Source organism: Somniosus microcephalus, chromosome 2, assembly GCF_052327205.1.
Source record: "Somniosus microcephalus isolate GS21.2 chromosome 2, FLI_Smic_1.0, whole genome shotgun sequence".
Lineage (NCBI taxonomy): Eukaryota > Metazoa > Chordata > Chondrichthyes > Squaliformes > Somniosidae > Somniosus > Somniosus microcephalus.
In genome coordinates, this window is record NC_140988.1 from 332,769,976 (window position 1) to 332,790,875 (window position 20,900).

The 20,900-nt window shown below is 48.5% G+C and overlaps 1 protein-coding gene across 1 annotated transcript in view; it reads left to right on the top strand.

Annotated features, from left to right (window-relative positions):
• dym (dymeclin) overlaps window positions 1-20,900 on the top strand; it is a 527,720-nt gene that overhangs the window by 329,263 nt on the left and 177,557 nt on the right. The window lies entirely within an intron of this gene.

Consider the following 20,900-nt stretch of genomic DNA (forward strand, 5'->3'; position numbering starts at 1 on the left):
AGTGACTAGTGGGGTACCGCAAGGATCGGTCCTAGCACCTCAGCTGTTCACAATATATATTAATGATCTGGACGAGGGAATTGGATGTAATATCTCCAAATTTGCAGACGACACAAAGCTGGGTGGGAGGGTATGCTGTGAGGAGGATGTCGTGAAACTCCAGTACGATTTGGACAGGTTGGGTGATTGGGTAGAAACATGGCAAATGCACTATAATGTGGATAAATGTGAGGTTATCCACTTGTGGCCAAAACAGGAAGGCAGATTATTATTTGAATGGCAATAGATTGGGAGAAGGGGAAGTGCAAAGAGACCTGGGTGTTCTTGTGCACCAGTCGCTGAAGGTAAGCATGCAGGTGCAGCAGGCGGTTAAGGAGGCAAATGGTATGTTGGCCTTCGTAGCAAGAGGGTTCGAGTACAGGAACAAGGATGTCTTGCTACAGTTGTACAGGGCCTTGGTGAGACCGCACCTTGAGTATTGTGTGCAGTTTTGGTCGCCTTACCTGAGGAAGGACGTTCTTGCCATGGAGGGAGTGCAGCGAAGATTCACCAGGCTGATACCTGGGATGGCAGGAATGACGTATGAGGAGAGATTGTGTCGATTGGGCTTATACTCACTGGAGTTTAGAAGATTGAGAGGGGATCTCATCGAAACCTATAAAATTTTGTCAGGCCTGGACAGACTAGATGCAGGAAGGATGTTTCTGATGGCCGGGGAGTCCAGACCCAGGGGTCATAGTCTAAGGATAAGGGGTCAGCCATTTAGGACTGAAATGAGGAGGAATTTCTTCACCCAGAGAGTGGTGAACCTGTGGAATTCTCTGCCACAGAGGGCGGTGGAGGCCAGTTCATTAAATATATTCAAGAAAGAGTTGGATATATTTCTTAAGGCTAAAGGGATCAAGGGATATGGGGAGAAGGCAGGGACAGGGTACTGAATTTGGATGATCAGCCATGATCTCATTGAATGGCGGAGCAGGCTCGAAGGGCCGAATGGCCTACTCCTGCTCCTATCTTCTATGTTTCTATGGTAAAACTGTCTCTACACAACTATTTCAGGCAAATATCTCTAAGTGGATCTTAGAGAGGCATTCAAAAAGCTTAATGGGGTGGAGAAAATGAGGGAACTGATTCAAGGTTGCAAAAGGCTGACCCCATGAAGATTAAGCTGGAACAAGGTGTCCGGACCTGAGACTTACTTTAAGAAACAGCTAGATCCTATAATGGGACTATAGAGTTAGCATTCTGGAAGGGTGAATTGAAATAGGTCAAAAGGGCTTTATTGCCTAACTTGCAATGAATGAGCCTAGATAATGATTTTTGGCAAGTTATTCTCCTTGAAGGACAACCCATCAGAGCACCTTCTTTTCTGGGTAGTTGTTAGATTCCTTACCTACATACCCTCCTGCAGACCATTGGTGCCGAGCCCATTGTAGAGCCCTAACTGCAAACCTGGCTGAGATCAGCCAATTCAGCAAATCATCAATTCTGAGGCCGGCAGACTTCTACAGATTAGTTCGCTAGGACCCAAGGGAACATATCCGAACATATATTCCACTCAGTTTGCATTTAAATTGAAATTGTTAAGTTATGAACTTTATCTCTGTGCGTAGTTTTCCTTCAAAATACATGACCTAATTAGTACTAGTCGGCAGCCAATGCTTGAGTGCTGTTTTCGTCCTGGAGACATTCTAACAAAGAATTTAAACTGTTTGCACAAATAAAACTTAGCAGACACTTACTTGGTCATGTGCCAGCACATTGTATCTTTAGTGTTTTTTTTAAGTTCAAATTTTATATTAAGTTTGGAATTGTAGTGCTATTACATAGCGTTTCCTGTTTTACTCTTAAATCAATGTTAACATATTCACAACATTATTCTGACGTGCAGTAATCAGGTTTAACCTTTTATTGTATATGTTTATTCACCAAATATCTCCCTGAAGGTTCAAACTATTACTTGGTTATAGGTTAATGGACGGCAACTGCCATTCGCGAAGTGAATGTCAGCTGGTTATGCTTCATGAGGCGTCATAGCCATGTCTGATTCTATTGTCATCCAATGTTTGCACCTGCATATTTTCCAACAAGGGTCACTGAATAATGGTGAGGAGTGGAAACCCTCGATAATTTTTCACTTTTCTAGCCAGGGGTACTGATGTCAATTATAGTAGTCCTGCTGCAGTCTTGACTGAGATCAACTAACGCACAGATGGGAGATCAAACCTGGAATTTCTGTGCTTTTGCGCACTGAATGCTGTTTTTATTTTTAATCTAACATTTCATTTATTGTCCTCCACGGAAGTGAGACACTGCAGCTATATGAAGGACACTATAGTGCATTCTCAGTTAATTGAGAGGAACGGGGAGTCCTTTCATGCTTTGCTTTTAAAAAAAAAAGTCTCCAATACTTCCCTTTGCTCTCTTTACCCACCTGCCCCCCCCCCCCCCCCCCCCATGTACTATACAGCCCAACAAGTTCGTGGGGTTGATTCCTGGTCTGTGCTGAATTCGCTGATCAAGGCCTGTGCTGCAATGGGTTTTGATGTCCCTGCGCTAGGGAAGGAGAAAAACAAATCAGCCAAGGATCCTGTTCCTGTTTGCTCTTCGGTGATCCTCGCTGTAAAGTATGTTGATTCCTTTTTCCACCAGATTTCTTTATTCTCCTCTCTTGCGGCATTAATTATTTGTAATGGTTGGCACTAAAGGAATATGATAGCCTAGCAATCTCGAGATCGTGAGGTCAAATCCCCCATGGCAAGTTGTGAAATTGAATTCAATAAGGTCTAGCACCAGAAAAAAATAACCATAAATAATCATCATTCACTCTGTGGGTCTTTCTATTCCTTGTGTGTGAGCCTAGACAGTGAATATCATCAAGCTTTTCCACCATGACATCACAGCCAAGCAGCCTTCCAGTGTGTCACATGATAAGCTTCAGGAGCAGATTTTCCTCTCAATAATCCACAGGCACCACTTCAGTTGAGATCAACTAACTCATTATTGGCTTTCATGGTCTGTATAGGTGTCAGCCGTGGCTCAGTGGTAGCACTTTCGGCTCTGTGGGTTCAAGTCCAACTCTAGAGACTTTAGCACAAAATATAGGCTGACACTTCTGTACAGTACTAAGGGAGTGCTACACTGTTGGAGGTAGCATCTTTCGGGTGAGACATTAAACTGAGGCGCCATCTGCCCTCAGGTCGACATAAAAGATCCCATGGCACTATTTTGAAGAAGAGCAAGGAAATTCTCTCCAGTGTCCTAGCCCATATTTATCCCTCAACCAACATCACTAAAAAACAGATTATCTGGTCATCGCGTTTGTGGCACCTTGCTGTGTGCATATTGGTTGCCGCGTTTCCTACATTACAACAGTGACTACACGTCAGAAGTACTTCATTGGCTGTAAAGCGCTTTGGGACATCCGGAGGTTGTGGAAGGCACTATATAAATGCAAGTTCTTTCTTTCTTTCTAACTGAGCCATTGGAGAACACAAAGAAACTGTATCTCTTTGGACATTTGGTAAGCATAGAATTGGAATCAGATTGATGTGCACTGTTTGGAAAAAAGCCTGCTCACACTCACTGTCTATAATTTGAGAACTTTTTAGCCACTTGGGAAGGTTGCCAGTTCCCATGGAAAACTCCCTCAGCAAGAATTAATGCCTTCCCTGTCAGTTTTACTCGGTGGCTGCACTCTCCCTGCAGAATCAGAAGGTCTTAAGTTTATGTTAGATTGATCCTTCAGTGCAGTATTACTGAGGGAGTGCTGTATTGTTGAGGGTACTGTCTTTTGTTTGGCATATTAAACCGAAGCCCTGTCTGCCTGTTCAGGTGGACAGATAAGATACCATGGCACTATCCAAAGAGCAGCAAGGCTGTTCTCCCAGTTCCATGGAAATGGACTGTGGGGGAAAGTTTTTGGAAGAAAATAGAATGGTCAACAGTAGACAACAGAGTAAGAAAGGGTAATGACAGATGGTCGCAGTCACACAGGAAGAGTGCATGCTAGTACGATAGCAAAATACTGCGGATGCTGGAAATCCGAAATAACAACAGAAAATGCTGGAAAAACTCAGCAGGCCAGGCAACATCCGTGGAGAGAGAAATAGAGTCAACGTTGCAGGTCGAAACCCTTTGTCAGGACTGAAAAAACACAGGAAATGAAACCGATTAAAAGGTCAGTTTGGGGGCCGGAAAATGGGGATGAAAGAACAAAAGAGAAGTGAAGAGACATTAAGAGGTATTCAAAATGAGACGAGATGGTGATAGGACTGGTAAAGAGACAAAAGACGGCTCTAGATTAGGTATGAAATGCGCTGGCAGAATGAGAGACAGCTGCCATGTGGGAGAGAAAAAAAGGGGGAAGGGCACAAAACAAAGGTATGGATAAAAAATATATGTAAAAATGTAATAGGGGCCGAGGTTATGATCTGAAATTGTTGAACTCGATATTGAGTCCGGAAGGCTGTAAAGTGCCTAATCGGAAGATGAGGTGCTGTTCCTCGAGCTTACGCTTATGCTGTTGTTGTTTGGCGAACCGACCTCTACCTAGCAGAAGCTGACGCCAACTCTCCAACACCACCTCCTACCTCCACCTGGACCATGACCCCACTACCGAACATCAAACCACCGTTTCCAAGGCTGTCACTGACCTCATCTCCTCTGGAGATCTTCCCCCCGCGACCACCAACCTCATAGTTCCCCAACCCCGCACAGCCTGCTTCTACCTCCTTCCCAAGATCCACAAGCAGGACTGCCCTGGTAAACCCACCGTTTCAGCCTGTTCTTGCCCCACGGAACTTATCTCGACTCTATCTTTTCTCCCCTTGTCCAGTCTCTTCCCGCCTACATCTGCAACTGTTCTGACGCCCTCCGCCACTTTAACAGTTTCCAGTTTCCTGGCCCCAACAGCCTGCTTTTCACTATGGACGTACAATCCCTCTGCACCTCCATCCCCCACCAGGATGGCCTGAGGGCGCTCCGCTTCTTCCTCGAACAGAGGCCCAACCAGTCCCCATCTACCATCACCCTCCTCCGCCTGGCTGAACTTGTTCTCACATTGAACAACTTCTCCTTTGACTCCACTCCTTTCCTCCAAATCAAAGGTGTTGCTATGGGTACCCGCATGGATCCTAGCTATGCCTGCCTTTTCGTGGGATATGTGGAACACTCTTTGTTCCAGTCCTACTCGGGTCCCCTCCCTCACCTCTTTTTCCGGTACATTGATGACTGCATCGGTGCCGTTTCCTGCTCTCGCCCTGAACTAGACAATTTCATTCACTTTGCCTCCAATTTCCACCCTTCCCTCACCTTCACATGGTCCATCTCCGACTCTTCCCTTCCCTTCCTCGACTTCTCCGTCTCCATCTCTGGGGATAGGTTATTGACCAACATTCACTACACGCCCACTGACTCTCACAGCTACCTGGACTACACTTCCTCCCACCCCGCCTCCTGTAAGGACTCTATTCCATTCTCCCAGTTTCTCCGTCTCCGCCGCATCTGCTCCGACGATGCCAACTTCCACACCAGTGCTTCCGACATGTCTTCCTTTTTCCTCAACCGAGGATTCCCCTCGACCGTGTCCGTTCTATCTCCCGCACTTCTGCCCTCACCCCTGCCCCTCCCTCCCGGAACCTCGATAGGGTTCCCCTTGTCCTCACCTTTCCCCCACCAGCCTCCACATTCAATGGATCATCCTCTGCCATTTCTGCCACCTCCAACGTGATCCCACCACCAAATGCATCTTCCCCTCCCCTTTCAGCATTCCGTAGGGACCGCTCCCTCCAAGACACCCTAGTCCACTCCTCTATCACCCCCAGCACCCCTTCACCCGGCATCTTCCCGTGCAAACGCAGGAGATGCAACACCTGCCCTTATACCTTTCCCCCCCCCCCCCCCCCTTCCCACTGTCCAGGGCCCCAAACACCCCTTCCAGGTGAAACAGCGATTTACTTGTACTTCTTGCAATTTAGTATACTGTATTCGCTGCTCACGATGTGGTCTCCTTTACATTGGGGAGACCAAACGCAGATTGGGTGACCACTTTGCGGAACACCTCTGTTCAGTCCGTAACGGTGACCCCGAGCTTCCGGTCGCCTGTCATTTTAATTCACTGCCCCATTCCCACTCAGACCTCACCATACTCGGGTTCTTGCATTGTTCCACGGAAACCCAGCGTAAGCTCAAGGAACAGCACCTCGTCTTCCGATTAGGCACTTTACAGCCTTCCGGACTCAATATCGAGTTCAACAATTTCAGATCATAACCTCGGCCCCTATTACATTTTAATATATTTTTTATCCACACCTTTGTTTTGTGCCCTTCCCCCTTTTTTCTCTCCCACATGGCAGCTGTCTCTCATTCTGCCAGCGCATTTCACACCTAATCTAGAGCTGTCTTTTGTCTCTTTACCAGTCCTATCACCATCTCATCTCGTTTTGAATACCTCTTAATGTCTCTTCACTTCTCTTTTGTTCTTTCATCCCCATTTCCCAGCCCCCAAACTGGCCTTTTAATCTGTTTCATTTTCTGTGTTTTTTCAATCCTGACGAAGGGTTTCGACCTGAAACGTTGACTCTATTTCTCTCTCCGCGGATGTTGCCTGGCCTGCTGAGTTTTTCCAGCATTTTCTGTTGTTATTTAAGAGTGCATGCTAGTTCAATAGCGATAACTCTTTAACACTACAAACAAGTGGACTATGTTCATGCAGTGGAAAGTATAATGACACTCCGGCTAGGTGTCAGTGCTGTGTTGGACTGAAGCATAATATAGGGACTTCACTATTTAGTCTGAAGCCATTAAAGTTGTGTACTCCAAATAACAAAAAAGGTTTCTTGTGTGTTTTAGAAATATATATTATACTGGAAAGTATAGTCATTCATGATCAACACCATTCCATAGACAGAAGTATTTGTCATATGTTCCCTTCTGAAGTGGTGTGGAACACGGAAGAAAGAAAAGTGCAGGAGGAAAGTCTAAATGACTTCAAATAGGAAATTGTAACTCACTTCATGCACAGAATGGCTTTTACTATGTGTGGGGTTGAGCTTTTCAGTATCACTTACTCTTCCAGTGCCAAATGTGTCTGTTCTTCTTGCACTCTTAAAGCAACAGAACTGCGCTTTTTTTGGATCTACAACTGGTGAAACTTGTTACTTAGGTTGCCACAGTTTGCTAAATCTTGAACTGGGATGAGAAGAGAGCAAGGATGAGATTATTGCTTGAACTCTGAGTTACTTTGCTAATAAAAACTTGAATTTACATTGAGCTTTTCATGTCCTCAGGATGTCCCAAAGTGTTTCACAGCCAATTCATTAAATTAAAATCAGACAGGTTGTAAATTCCACTTATTGGGCTGAATTTTAATGGGGAAGGCGGGTTAGGAACAGGGAGTCTCCGAAGCGGTCGGGAAACCCAGAAGAACGGGTTTCCCACAGGCCCTGCCGAAATTAACGGCAGGTCCTGAATTGCATGGGAAGCCTCTCTTTCCCACCCACAGGCAGCAAAATGACATACCGAGGGCAAAATACTCCGGAATCTTTAGAGGAGTACAGAGAGTGCAGGGGTGCAATTAAAAAGGAAATTAGGAAAGCAAAGAGAGAGCATGAAAAATTCTTGGCAGGTAAAATCAAGGAAAACCCAAAGATGTTTTATAAATATATTAAGAGTAAGAGGATAACTAAAGAAAAAGTAGGGCCTATTAGAGATCATGAGGGTAATCTGTGTGTGGAGGCGGGAGACGTCGGTAGGGTTCTTAATGAATATGTTGAGTCTGTTTTCACAAAGGAGAGGGGCAAAGTAGACATTGCTATCGGGGGAGGAGTGTGAAATAAACATAGTGAGAAAGGAAATATTAAGGGGTTTAGCAGCTTTAAAATTGGATAAATCCCCAGGCCCAGATGAAATGTATCCCAGACTGTTAAGTGAAGCAAAAGAGGAAATAACAGGCCTTGACCATCATTTTTCAATCCTCTCTGGCTTCAGGTGTGGTACTGGAGGACTGCTAATGTGGTACCCTTGTTTAAAAAGGGAGAAAAGGATAGACCGAGTAATTACAGGCCAGTCAGCCTAACCTCGGTGGTGGGAAAATTATTGGAAAGAATTCTGAAGGACAGCATAAATCTTCATTTAGAAAGACACGGATTAATCAAGGATAGTCAGCACGGATTTGTTAAGGGAAGGCCGTGTCTGACAAACTTGATTGAATTTTTTGAGGAGGTAACAAGGAGGGTAGATGAGGGTAGTGTGTTTGATGTAGTGTATATGGACTTTAGCAAGGCTTTTGACAAGGTTCCACATGGCAGACTGTGCACGAAGTTAAAAGCCCATGGGATCCAGAGCAAAGTGTCAAGTTGGATTCAAAACTGGCTCGGAGACAGGAAGCAGAGGGTAATGGTTGATGGGTGTTTTTGTGACTGGAAGGCTGTTTCCAGTGGGGTTCCGCAGGGCTCAGTACTAGGTCCCTTGCTTTTTGTGGTATATATCAATGATCTAGACTTGAATACAGGGGGTATGATTAAGAAGTTTGCAGATGATACTAAAATCAGCTGTGTGGTTGATACTGAAGAAGGAAGCTGTAGACTGCAGGAAGATATCACTAAATTGGTCAGGTGGGCAGAACCGTGGCAAATGGAATTCAATCCGGAGAAGTGTGAGGTAATGCATTTAGGGAGGGCTAACAAGGAAAGGGAATCCACATTAAATGGCAGGACAGTGATTAGTGTAGAGGAACAAAGGGACCTTGGAGTGCATGTCCACAGATCCCTGAAGGTAGCAGGCCAGGTAGATAAGGTGGTTAAGAAGGCATAGGGAATGCTTGCCTTTATTAGCCGTGGCATAGAATACAAGAGCAGGGGGTTATGCTTCAACTGTATAAAACACTAGTTAGGCCTCAGCTAGAGTACTGCGTGCAGTTCTGCTCACCACATTACAGGAAAGATGTGATTGTACCAGAGAGGGTACAGAGGAGATTTACAAGGGTGTTGCCGGGAGTAGAGAATCTTAGCTATGAGGAAAGACTGGATAGGCTGGGTCTGTTTTCTTTGGAACAGAGGAGGCTGAGGAGAGACCTTATTGAGGTGTATAAAATTATGAGGGGCATAGATAAAGTGGATAGAAAGGACCTATTTCCCTTAGCAGAGGGGTCAAAAACCAGGGGGCACAGGTTTAAAGTAATTGAGGGAAGGTTTAGAGGGGATTTGAGGGGAAATTTCTTCACCCAGAGGGTTGTGGGGATCTGGAACTCGCTGCCTGAAAGGGTGGTAGAGGCAGGAACCCTAACCACATTTAAAAAGTACTTGGGTGTGCACTTGGGATGCTCTAACCTGCAGGGCTACGGACCAAGAACTGGAAAGTGGGATTAGGCTGGATAGCTCTTTGTTGGCTGGCGCGGACACGATGGGCCGAAATGGCTTCCTTCCGTACTGTAACTTTCTATGATTCAAATTGAGAGGCTGGCTGGCACCGGGCAGTATCACAGAATCACAGAAACCCCACAGTGCAGATAGAGGCCATTTCGGCCCATCGAGCCTGCACCCACACATATCCCACCCGATCCCCATAACCCCTACACCAACACATATCCCACCCTATCCCTGTAACCCCACGTATTTAATCCCCCTAACACTAAGGGTCAATTTATCATAGCCAATCAACCTAACCCGCACATCTTTGGACTGTGGGAGGAAACCGGAGCACCCGGAGGAAACCCACGCAAACACGGGGAGAATGTGCAAACTCCACACAGACAGTCACCCGAGGCCGGATTCAAACCCGGGTCCCTGGCGCTGTGAGGCAACAGTGCTAACCACTATGCCACCGTGCTGGCACTAGGTTACAGAGAGGAGGGAGGGGAGGGATCTTGTGGGGGCTGGGGGAGCTGCCGTAGGATGGGGGTGGTGTGGTCGGAAGCGATGGTGGGCCTGGAGAAGCATGGTGGTTGGCAGGAGGGGGCAGGTGGTGAAGAGATCACGCACCGGGAGAAGCCTGGGGCATGGTGTGAAGAGATCACGGGCCGGGAGGAGCACAAGGGGGTGGGAGAGCTTGTGGTGGGGATCGGAGGCCTGGGGGTGTTGGTACCTGGGGTGGGGATTAGGGGTCATGGGGGGGTGGGGGGGGATTGGAAGCCTTGGGGGGAGGGGGATTGGAGGCCTGGAGGGAGATGGATTGGAGGCCTGGGCAGGGATTGGGGGTGCGTGATCGGAGGCCTCGTGGGGGATTTTCCGATTGTGGGGTGTGGGTTAGGCAGGGATCCTGGATCTAGGAGGTAAGTATAAAGGCACTTACCTCCTGGATTCAGCAGTCCTCGCCTTGCATTAGCTGGCGGGTTTCACGAGGGCTGCAAAACCCGACCAGCAAGCCGTCTCACCTCCATTAAAATTGGAAATGTGGGTTCCGGTCGGGATTCAGATTTTTAGCACTTTAATATCCCACACGCCCCCAACCCACCCTTTTTTAAGGTTAAAATTCCCCCCATTAGTTCAGTGCAATGAACTAATCATAGAATCGGTACAGCACAGTAGGAGACCATTTGGCCCGTCGAGCCTGTGCCAGCTCTCTGCAAGAGCACTTCAGCTAGTCCCCACTCCCCCCGCTATTTTCCTGTGGCCTTGCAAATTTTTTTCCTTCAGGTACTTATCTAATTCCCTCGTGAAAGCCACGATTAAATCTGCCTCCACCACCCTTTCAGGCAGTGTATTCCAGATCATAACCACTTGCTGCGTAAAATTTTTTTTCCTCATGTCGCCTTTGGATCTTCTGCCAATCACCTTAAATCTGTGTCCTCTGGTTGTCGACCCTTCCGTCACTGGGAACAGTTTTTCTCTATCTACTCTGTCTAGACCCCGCATGATTTTGAACACCTCTATCAAATCTCTCAATCTTCACTGCTCTACAAGGAGAACAACTCCAGTCTTCCAGCCTATCCATGTAACCGAAGTCCCTCATCCCTGGAACCATTTTTGTAAATATTTTCAGCACCCTCTAAGGCCTTCACATTCTTCCTAAAGTGCGGTTACCAGAATTGGACACAATACTCCAGTTGAGGCCGAACCAGTGTTTTATAAAGGTTCATCATAACTTCCTTGCTTTTGCACTCTGTGCCTCTATTTATAAAACCCAGGATCCCATATGCTTTTTTAACTGCTTTCTCAACCTGCCCTGCCGCCTTCAATGATTTGTGTACATATACCCCCAGGTCTCTCTGTTCCTGCACCCCCTTTAGAATTGTACCCTTTAGTTTATATTGCCTCTCCTCGTTCTTCCTACCAAAATGTATCACTTTGCACTTTTCTACGTTAAACTTAATCTGCCAAATGTCCACCCATTCCACCAGCCTGTCTATGTCCTCTTGAAGTCTATCCCTAACCTCCTCACTGTTCACTATACTTCCAAGTTTTGTGTCATCTGCAAATTTTGAAGTAGTGCCCTGTACACCTAAGTCCAAATCATATCTCAAGATGGTAGTTACGTGTGCTAAATAGATTTGCTAGTAACTGCTATGAACCTGCTACTGTTTCCAATTGTGAAAAGACTGGAATGGATGCTCCAATGTTTTTCTTTTCCATTTCGCTTTTTTACTTTTTTTCCCCTGTTCTTTGCATATCACTTTAAGGGGTGCTCCTTCATGTTTTTCTATACTCGATTCAGATTCAAGTAGTGAAGGTTTGAAAGTTGTTAAGATTATCAAGTGTCATTGAGTCATAGGCCTAGAAATTCGGTTGGTAGCGCCGGCGCTGAGCGCCTGAAGAGACCTAGAATTGGGGCGATACCCTATGTTGGGGCGGTCGCTATGAAGATAGCGACAACGCAGATATTGACTATACATTTAGCGCCTGCGCTAAGTGTTTGCGCGCGCCAGCGAGCGCAAGCAGATCATGACGTCATTTCAGTGTGCAACGCCTTCTAGGAGCGCCTGAGCACATATTGGGTGGCGCCCGGAGCCTTAACACCTAGCGCTATTGGTGACAGTTCAAGGGAGGGCTAGCAGGCCCTTCTCGGAGTAGGGGGGCGCTATTTAAAGGGGACAGCTCTAGTGCAGAATCTTCAGCCACTTGGCCTGCTCATTGCAATCGCTGCTGGATAGAGTTGGCGAGCTACTGTGGAGCGGAGTTTTGGGAATTTAGCTTTACAGTACTTGGGACCTTCAAACCTGTCCGAAGCACTTGCAGCACTACACCTAAAAGCCTTTTGACCAACTGGCATCAGAATGGGAGCTTCTTTGGAGGGCGACGGCCTCATCGCCCAACACTGTGAAGGGGCAGAGAGACGGCGGGAGAGAGGGCCGGGATTGGCTAGAAGGAGGAGGGGCAGTGGAGGTCGGCCAATCCGACGGGATGCTGCGAGGGTCTTAACGCAGCAGGTGACAAGCCTTGACATGTCAGAGGAGCAGTGTTTGGGAAGGCTCCAATTCTGGAGGGACATTGTTACTGATCTGTGCCACCTGCTTGCTCAGGATCTGCAGCCGCGTGAACGGTGCAGGATCTCTCTGTCCGTGTTCGCTAAACTGACTGATGGCCTCAATTTTTATGCCAACGGATCCTTTCAGTCAGCCATTGGGGACATTGCGACTGTCGCTCAGGTTGCAGTCCACTGTTGCATCTGGCAAGTTACAGATGCCCTTTGTAGGCGAAGGCGTCAATTCATGACCTTGCCTCTGACCCTGCACAAGCAGGCGGAGCGCGCGCAGGGTATCGCTTCTATTGCGGACTTCCCCATGGTGTAGGGGCGACTGACAGCACACACGTGGCTTTGGGGGTGCCATGCCATCATCCTTAGGACTTCCGCAACCGCAAGGGGCTCCACTCCCTCAACATGCAGCTGGTCTGTGACCACCACCAAATCATCATGGCAGTCACTGCGCATTTCCCAGGGTGTAGCCACGATGCCTTTATCCTGCGGTTGACCTCAGTTTGTAACCTTTTTGAGGGGCTGGCTCGAAGAGCTGATCAGCAGCGGCCAGGCACAGTAAACAGCACACTATTGGTGTTCTCCAAAAGCGTTTCCGATGTCTGGAACATTCGGGGGGATCCCTGCAGTACTCGCCGCAGCAAGTGGGACACGTCGTCGTCGTCATGCTCCACAACTTGGCGAATCGACGCACCCAGCCAATTCCAGCTGTCCCTCAACGACCGGAGGAGGAGGGAGGCTCATCAGGACTCGTTTCGAGACCCCTGTGGCGGGATGAGAGTCTTAACTCATGCGCACTTTGGATGTTTGAGGGCCTCTGAATGCCAGCATCACTGAAAGTACTCACGTGCACCATTGAAACTTCTGTTTATTGGCACAAAAGTCTTTCATTACAGCAAAACAACGTAATGTCAACAGAAACCATAAGTTACTAAATAACTGTGAACTCTTTGGCAAAGCCACAAAACTCAACAAACCTTCTGCAAATATAACAACAGGTGAGGGTGTCCTTGAATTTGGACAAAGAAACGTCTCAGCACCTCCCTCTACAACTGGCCCCTTGAGGGAGAACGACTTCTCTTTCGCGCCCGGCCCCTTCCCTCCCTGCTGCTCCTACGTAATTGGACCCCAGTGGCGGGCTCAAGGCTGGGGGACGCTTGCTGACTGTCTGGAAGCGCAGAAGCCCCTGAGGGACGGCCTGGCCGACCTCTGGGCTTGGAGGGTGCGGACGCAGGATGCTTGATGTGACCATGGCTGGAAGCAGTGTGCCCTGCAGGTGGTGGCAGCTGCAATGCAGACGTCCCAGCGCTGGCATGTGCAATGGTCTCCTGCCGAGAGAGGACACCTGCACCATGGTCGGACGACACACTGGCTATCTGAGGGGAGCGGCTCAGCTAATCCGCCACAATCGCATGCTCCACTGATTCCTCGCCTTGTATGGGACTGGAAGGACCCGGGGTGATCCTAACTGATGCAGAGAGGGTGGCTGCAGTGAGAGATCGCGTTGCCTCAATCTGGGTGTGGAGGAGCCCAGCAAGTGACTGCGTGGCAACAGTGAGGACCTGTGTGCCAGGTGCCAGTGCTTCGGAGAAGCCCTGGACAGTTCTTCCCATTGCTTCGGACAAGGCAGGTGCCGACCGCTCCACTGCCTCGGACAAGCCCTGGACAGACCTTTCCAGGGATTATCCGAAGCCCTGAACAGTCCTTTCCATAGCCGACTCAAAGCCGTGGACAGTCCTCTCCATTGTTGGGCCGAAGCCCTGGATAGTCCTGTCCATTGTTGCCCCAAAGCCCTGGAGAGTCCTCTCCATTGTTGCCCCGAAGTCCAACATACTCTTAGCCAATGAATCTATTGACTCGGGCATCTTCTCCACTGCAGCCATCAGCTCCGTGTGTCTGACCCGGACCTGTTTGCTCATTTCAGCCAGGCGACGCACCTCATCTGCATTCTGTGCAGCAGTCATGACGACCTGCCTTGCCCTCCGGGGAGACGGTGGCCGAACTTGCCTATCCCCCTTGCGTTGCTGCATGCCGCTTGGTCCGGCAACTGGTTCATCCTCCGAGCCACCCCCCCTCCCCTCCAGGGGACTACTATCCCCAGTCTGTAGATGTGTCAGCTCCCCGGATTCTGCAACGGCTGGTCTGGAGTCCTCCTGCTCCTCTCCTCCGGTGGCACTGGCACTGGCAGCTTCAGTGCGTTGAGCCCGAGTTGGTGCTGATTCATCTGAAAGTAGGGAGGTGGAAGAGTGGCTTTAGCAAAAGGACAGGTTTGCTGAAAGGCATGCCAGATTGCGGCAAGGCTCTGACATGGCTGCACACTGAGGATGCATGCTTGCGGGGGGACCAAGTGGAAGGCAACAGGTGAAAAAGGTGAGAGTCTTACCTTCGCTGTCGGTAATGGGGTCGGCAGATGCAGTGGTCACAGGACCAGACAGACGTCCTCCAAGAATCTGGTGCACTTTCTCCTCCAGATCCGTGAGAGTGACCACTTGTGGAGGTCCGCCACCGGTTCGACGCTGCTCCTTTCGAATCATCGCCAGCTTGGACTGCAGGGGAAAGAAGGGGAAGTTCTGTAACATGATGCCTTGAGACATCATCACATGCCCCCCATGGTGCAAGAGCCCTTACATGAGGCCTTGAGACATCATCGCATGCCCCCCATGGTGCAAGAGCCCTTACGTGAGGCCTTGAGACATCTGTCCATGTGTGTGGCCAGAAAGGGCCATGGGTGCTTGCTGGCAGATGGCCAGTGGCGCATCATTGCAACAGGGTGCCCGAAGTCAGCTGCAGATGGAGGGAATCAGAAGTTTGGTAAACCATCACTCACCCTAACGATCCGTGTGAGGTCGTTGAATTTCTTCCTGCACTGAACAGGGGTCCTGGTCGCCATGCTGCTGGAGTTGACCCTCACAGCAACTTCCCTCCAAGATCGTCGGTAAGCCTTCTGATTCGGCCTCTTGCCATTGTCCGGATACAGGACATCTCGACGGCGCTCAACTGCAGCCACCAAGTGGTCCAGAGCCTCAGTGCTGAAGCGCTCTGCTCTCTGTCTAACCTTCTCCATGCTCAACAAGTTTCTACCGCCAGAGAAGGGCGAGCACTGATTCTGAGGCCTACAGGGCGTTGGGTGTTGAAGCTCAGGCTGACTGACCCACCCCTTTAAGAGCCGGCCGGCGCCTGGAAGTCTCGTGGTTTCCCGTAATTGAGTTCACCTGCGCTGCGCCCGTCCGCGTCGATATTGAGTAGCGCCTGAACTTTTGCGCCTTAGGAGCACCGTGCAACGGCTGAATTAGCGCCTCAATCCCCTTTGGGGGCGATGCAACCCAATATCTCGCCAGGCAGCGATAAGTTTCGTCCGGCTATAAACTTAGCGCACCGCCAGTTCTAGCACCTCAAGCGGGGCTATACCCAATTTCTAGGCCATAGAGTTATACAGCACAGATAGAGGCCTATCGTGTCCGCGCCGGCCATCAAGCCCCGTCTATCCCAATACCATTTTCCAGCACTTGGTCCGTAACCTTGTATTGAGTTTCAAGGGCTCATCTAAATGCTTCTTGAATGTTGTGAGGGTTCCTGCCTCTACCACCCTTTTCAGGCAGTGAGTTCCAGATTCCAACCACCCTCTGGGTGAAAAAGTTTTTCCTCAAATCTCCTCTAAACCTCCTGCCCTTTACCTTGAAACTATGCCCCCTGGTTATTGGCCCCACTACTAAGAGGAAAAGTTCCTTTCTATCTACCCTATCTATGCTCCTCATAATTTTGTACACCTCAATCAGGTCCCCCCTCAGCCTTCTCTGCTCTAAGGAAAACAACCTCAGCCTGTCCAGCCTCTTCATAGCTGGAGCGCTCCAGCCCAGGTAGCATCCTGGTGAATCTCCTCTGCACCCTCTCCAATGCAATCATATCCTTCCTATAGTGTGGCGACCAGAACTGCACACAGTATTCCAGCTGTGGCTTAACTAGCATTTTGTACAGCTCCATCATAACCTCCCTGCTCTTATATTCTATGCCTCGGCTAATGAAGGCAAGTATCCCATATGCCTTTTTAACCACCTTATCTACCTGTCCTGCTGCCTTCAGGGATCTATGTACATGCACACCAAGGTCCCTCTGATCCTCTGTCCTTCCTAGGGTCTTACCATTCATTGTGTATTCCCTTGCCTTGTTAGTCCTCCCAAAATATTTCACCCCTCACTTTTCAGGGTTAAATTCCATTTGCCACTGTTCTGCCCATCTGACCAACCCATCTATATCGTCCTGTAGCCTGAGGTTTCCCTCCTCGCTATTTACCACTCTATCAATTTTCATGTCATCTGTGAACTTACTGATCATACCTCCTACATTCATATCTAAATCATTAATGTACACTACAGACAGCAAAGGACCCAGCACTGATCCCTGCGGTACACCACTGGACACAGGCTTCCAGTCACAAAAACAACCTTCGACCATCACCCTCTGCCTCCTGCCACTAAGCCAATTTTGGATCCAATATGCCAAATTGCCCTGGATCCCCTGGGCTCTTACCTTCTTGACCAGTCTCCCATGCGGGACTTTGTCAAAAGCCTTTCTGAAGTCCACGTAGACTATGTCAACTGCACTACCCTCATCCACACACCTAGTCACCCTCTCGAAAAATTAAATCTAATTGGTTAGACATGATCTCCCCCTGACAAAGCCATGCTGACTATCCTTGATTAATCCTTGCCTCTCCAAGTGGAGACTAATTCTGTCCCTCAGAATTTTTTCCAATAATTTCCCTACCACTGATGTTAGGCTCACTGGCCTGTAATTCCCTGGTTTATCCCTAATACCCCTCTTGAATAATGGTACTACGTTGCTGTCCTCTGGCACCTCCCCTGTGGCCAGAGAGGTTCTGAAAATTTGTGTCGGAGCCCCTTGCCTCCTACATCTCATCTGGGCCTGGGGATTTATCCACTTTTAAGCCTGCTAAAACCGCTAGTACCTCCTCCCTCTCAATACTAATTTGTTCAAGTATATCACAATCCCCCTGCCTGATTTCTATGCCTACATCGTCCTTCTCCATAGTGAACACAGATGCAAAATATTCATTTAAAACCTCACCCACATCTTCCGGCTCTACACACAGTTTGCCACTTTGGTCCCTAATGGGCCCTACTCTTTCCCTGGTTATCCTCTTGCCCTTAATATACTTATAAAACACCTTGGGATTTTCCTTTATTTTGCCCGTCAGGGTTTTTTCACGCCCCCTCTTCGCTCTCCTAATTTTTTAACTTTCTATACTCCTCTAGGGCTTCCACTGTTTTTAGTCCTTTGTATCTGCCAAAAGCCTCCCTTTTTTTCCCTAATCCATTCTTGTATATCCCTTGACATCCAGGATTCCCTGGGCTTGTTGGTCCCACCCTTGACCTTTACGGGAACATGTTGGCGTTGTACTCTCTCTCTTTCCTTTCTGAAAGACTCCCACTGCTCTGATGTGGATTTTCCTACAAGTAGCTGATCCCAGTCCACTTTGGCCAGATCTTGCCTTATCATATTAAAATCGGCCTTTCCCCAATTTAGAACCTTTATTTCCGGTCCAACATTGTCCTTTTCCATGACTACCTTAAATCTCACCGAATTATGGTCACTGTCGCTTACTGACACTTCTACCTCTTGCCTGGCTACATTCCCTAGAATTAGGTCCAGTACTGCCCCCTCTCTTGTAGGACTTTCTACATGCTGGGTCAAAAAGCTCTCCTGGATGCACTTCAAGAATTCCGCACCCTCTAAGCCTTTCACACTCTGACTATCCCAGTTAATATTGGGGAAGTTGAAATCCCCTACTATTATTACCCTATTATTTCTACACTTCTCTGAGATTTGCCTACATATCTGTTCTTCTATCCCTCCCTGACTGTTTGAGGGTCTATAGTACACTCCCCGCAAAGTGCTTGCCCCCTTTTTGTTTTTAAGTACTACCCATATGGCCTCATTAGAGGAACCTGCTAAGATATCATCCCTCCTTACAGCAGTAATTGACTCCTTGATTAATATTGCAACACCCCCTCCTCTTTTACACCCCCCTCTGTCTCAGCTGAAGATTCTATACCTCGGAATATTGAGCGCCAGTCCTGCCCCTCCCTCAACAATGTCTCTGTGATAGCAACAATATCATGCTCCCATGTGTTCATCAACACCTTCAATTCATCTGCCTTACTCGCAAGACTCCTTGCATTAAAATAAATGCCATCCAGCCTTGCCATACTCCTTTGTGCTGTTACATATTTGCTTGGCCTTCCAGGCTGACTTGTTTTTTCCTCTGTGCTCGGCAGTGTGGAGTGCTCCTCCTGTGCTATGTGGGAAGTCGGGGACACTTTTGGTGTCCAGGGCGAACACATGTGCAGGAAGTGTCTACAACTGCAGCTACTCGAAATCCGCGTTTCGGAGCTGGATCTGCGGCTGAAGTCACTGTGGAGCACCCCCCCTACTATAGCTTCACTCCATATCCCATCCCCCTGCCAAGTTAGTTTAAACCCCCCCACCAACAGTACTAGCAAACCTCCCCGCAAGGATGTTGGTCCCGTTCCGGTTCAGGTGCAACCCGTCCGACTTGTACAGGTCCCACCTTCCCCAGAAGCAGACCCAGTGATCCAGGAAACTAAAGCCCTCCCTCCTGCACCAACTCTTTAGCCACGCATTCATCTGCTCTATCCTCCTATTCCTATATTCACTAGCACGTGGCACCGGGAGTAATCCAGAGATTACAACCTTTGAGGTCCTGCTTTTTAATCTGCTACCTAGCTCCCTAAATTCTTGTTGCAGGACCTCATCCCTCTTTCTACCTATGTCGTTGGTACCAGTGTGAACCACGACCTCTGACTGTTCGCCCTCCCCCTTCAGAATGCCCTGCAGCCGTTCAGTGACATCCTTGACCCTGGCACCAGGGAGGCAGCATACCATCCTGGACTCATGTCTGCGGCCACAGAAACGTCTATCTGTTCCCCTTACGATAGAATCCCCTATCACTATTGCTCTCCCACTCTTTTTCCTCCGCTCCTGTGTAGCTGAGCCACGTGTAGTGCCACGGACTTGGCTCTTGCTGCATTCCCCTGAGAAACCATCTCCCCCAGCAGTATCCAAAACGGAAAATCTGTTGGAGAGGGAGATGGACCATGGGGACTCCTGCATCACCTCCTAGTTCTTTTACTTTGTTACCCATTCCCTGTCTGCCTGTGCACTCTTTACCTGCGGTGTGACCACCTCGTTAAACGTGCTATCCACAAAGATCTCAGCTTCACGGATGCTCCACAGTGACACCAGCCACAGCTCCAGCTCCAAAATGCGGATTTCGAGTAGCTGCAGCTGGAGACACTTCCTGCACGTGTTCGCCCTGGACACCGAAAGTGTCCCTGAATTCCCACATAGCACAGGAGGCGCACTCCATGCTGCCGAGCTGCCCTGCCATGTCCTACCCTTAATTTACTCCCTTTACTTCCTTTAAATTAAAGAATATTAAATACACTAGGGACCTTCCCTTTAAACACTACTTACTCTAAACTAGAGACCTTACTTTTACTTCAACGACTGGACTGTAGAAATACTCACCAGGTCCTACTTACCAATCAGCTCCTTCCCTGGTTGTGACGTCACTTTAGCGGTTTCGCAGTTGTTGTTTGACTGATCCCGCTCTTGGACTCTTTCCCAACTCGCAGCACTCCGGTGTTGGGCCTCCTCTGCAGCGCTCCTTTATGGCCGATCCGCCTTCTCTCAGGTCCCACTGCCGCTCCCACACAGGTCCGCCTCCTCCAGTGTCGGGCCTCCTCTGCAGCCCTCTTTTATGGCCGATCCGCCTTCTCTCGGATCCCGCTGCCGCTCCCACACAAGTCCGCCTCCTCCGGTGATAGCTTGGTAGATTCTGTCCAGTTTACTTTTGAGTTATAGGAGGCAAGTGGAGTTAGCTGTGACTAGTGTTAATCAGTTACTGCAGTTTCCTGGAGCTTATTAGAATTCCTTTGCAGCTTGTAGAGGAATTTCCCCATGCTTTGTCCTAAATTGGCCTGTGGTTTTTTTTTTCTATCTTTTTGCCCCCAGGAGATTGTGGGGCTGGGTTGATGATGCACATAGGCTGCACCATGCCTGGATGGGACAGACTGGACGGACCACTTGGTCTTTTCTTGTTCTTTATTCATATGTTTTGTATGTTAAGTCACATACCAAAACTTGTCTTTGCACTTTTGGGTAATTATGTAAACAATTGGGTATCAAACTTGCAATTGTACACACTCTTTCCCAATATTGCTAGCCCCACTCTCACCTCCATGTAGAGTAATTTGGATTATTTAGTTCCTGATATGAATTGGTCCCTATTTTGGAAAACCCACTGTGCATGTAATTTGTCACTTTAATTTGTTTCCTCCCCTAAAGGCACAGACTCCTGCTGGGGTATGGTCCCTTGGGAGTCAAATGTCCTTTAGTACCTTGCCCAAGTGCCCATTCTTTGAGAGCCTAGGCAGTGAATATTGGAA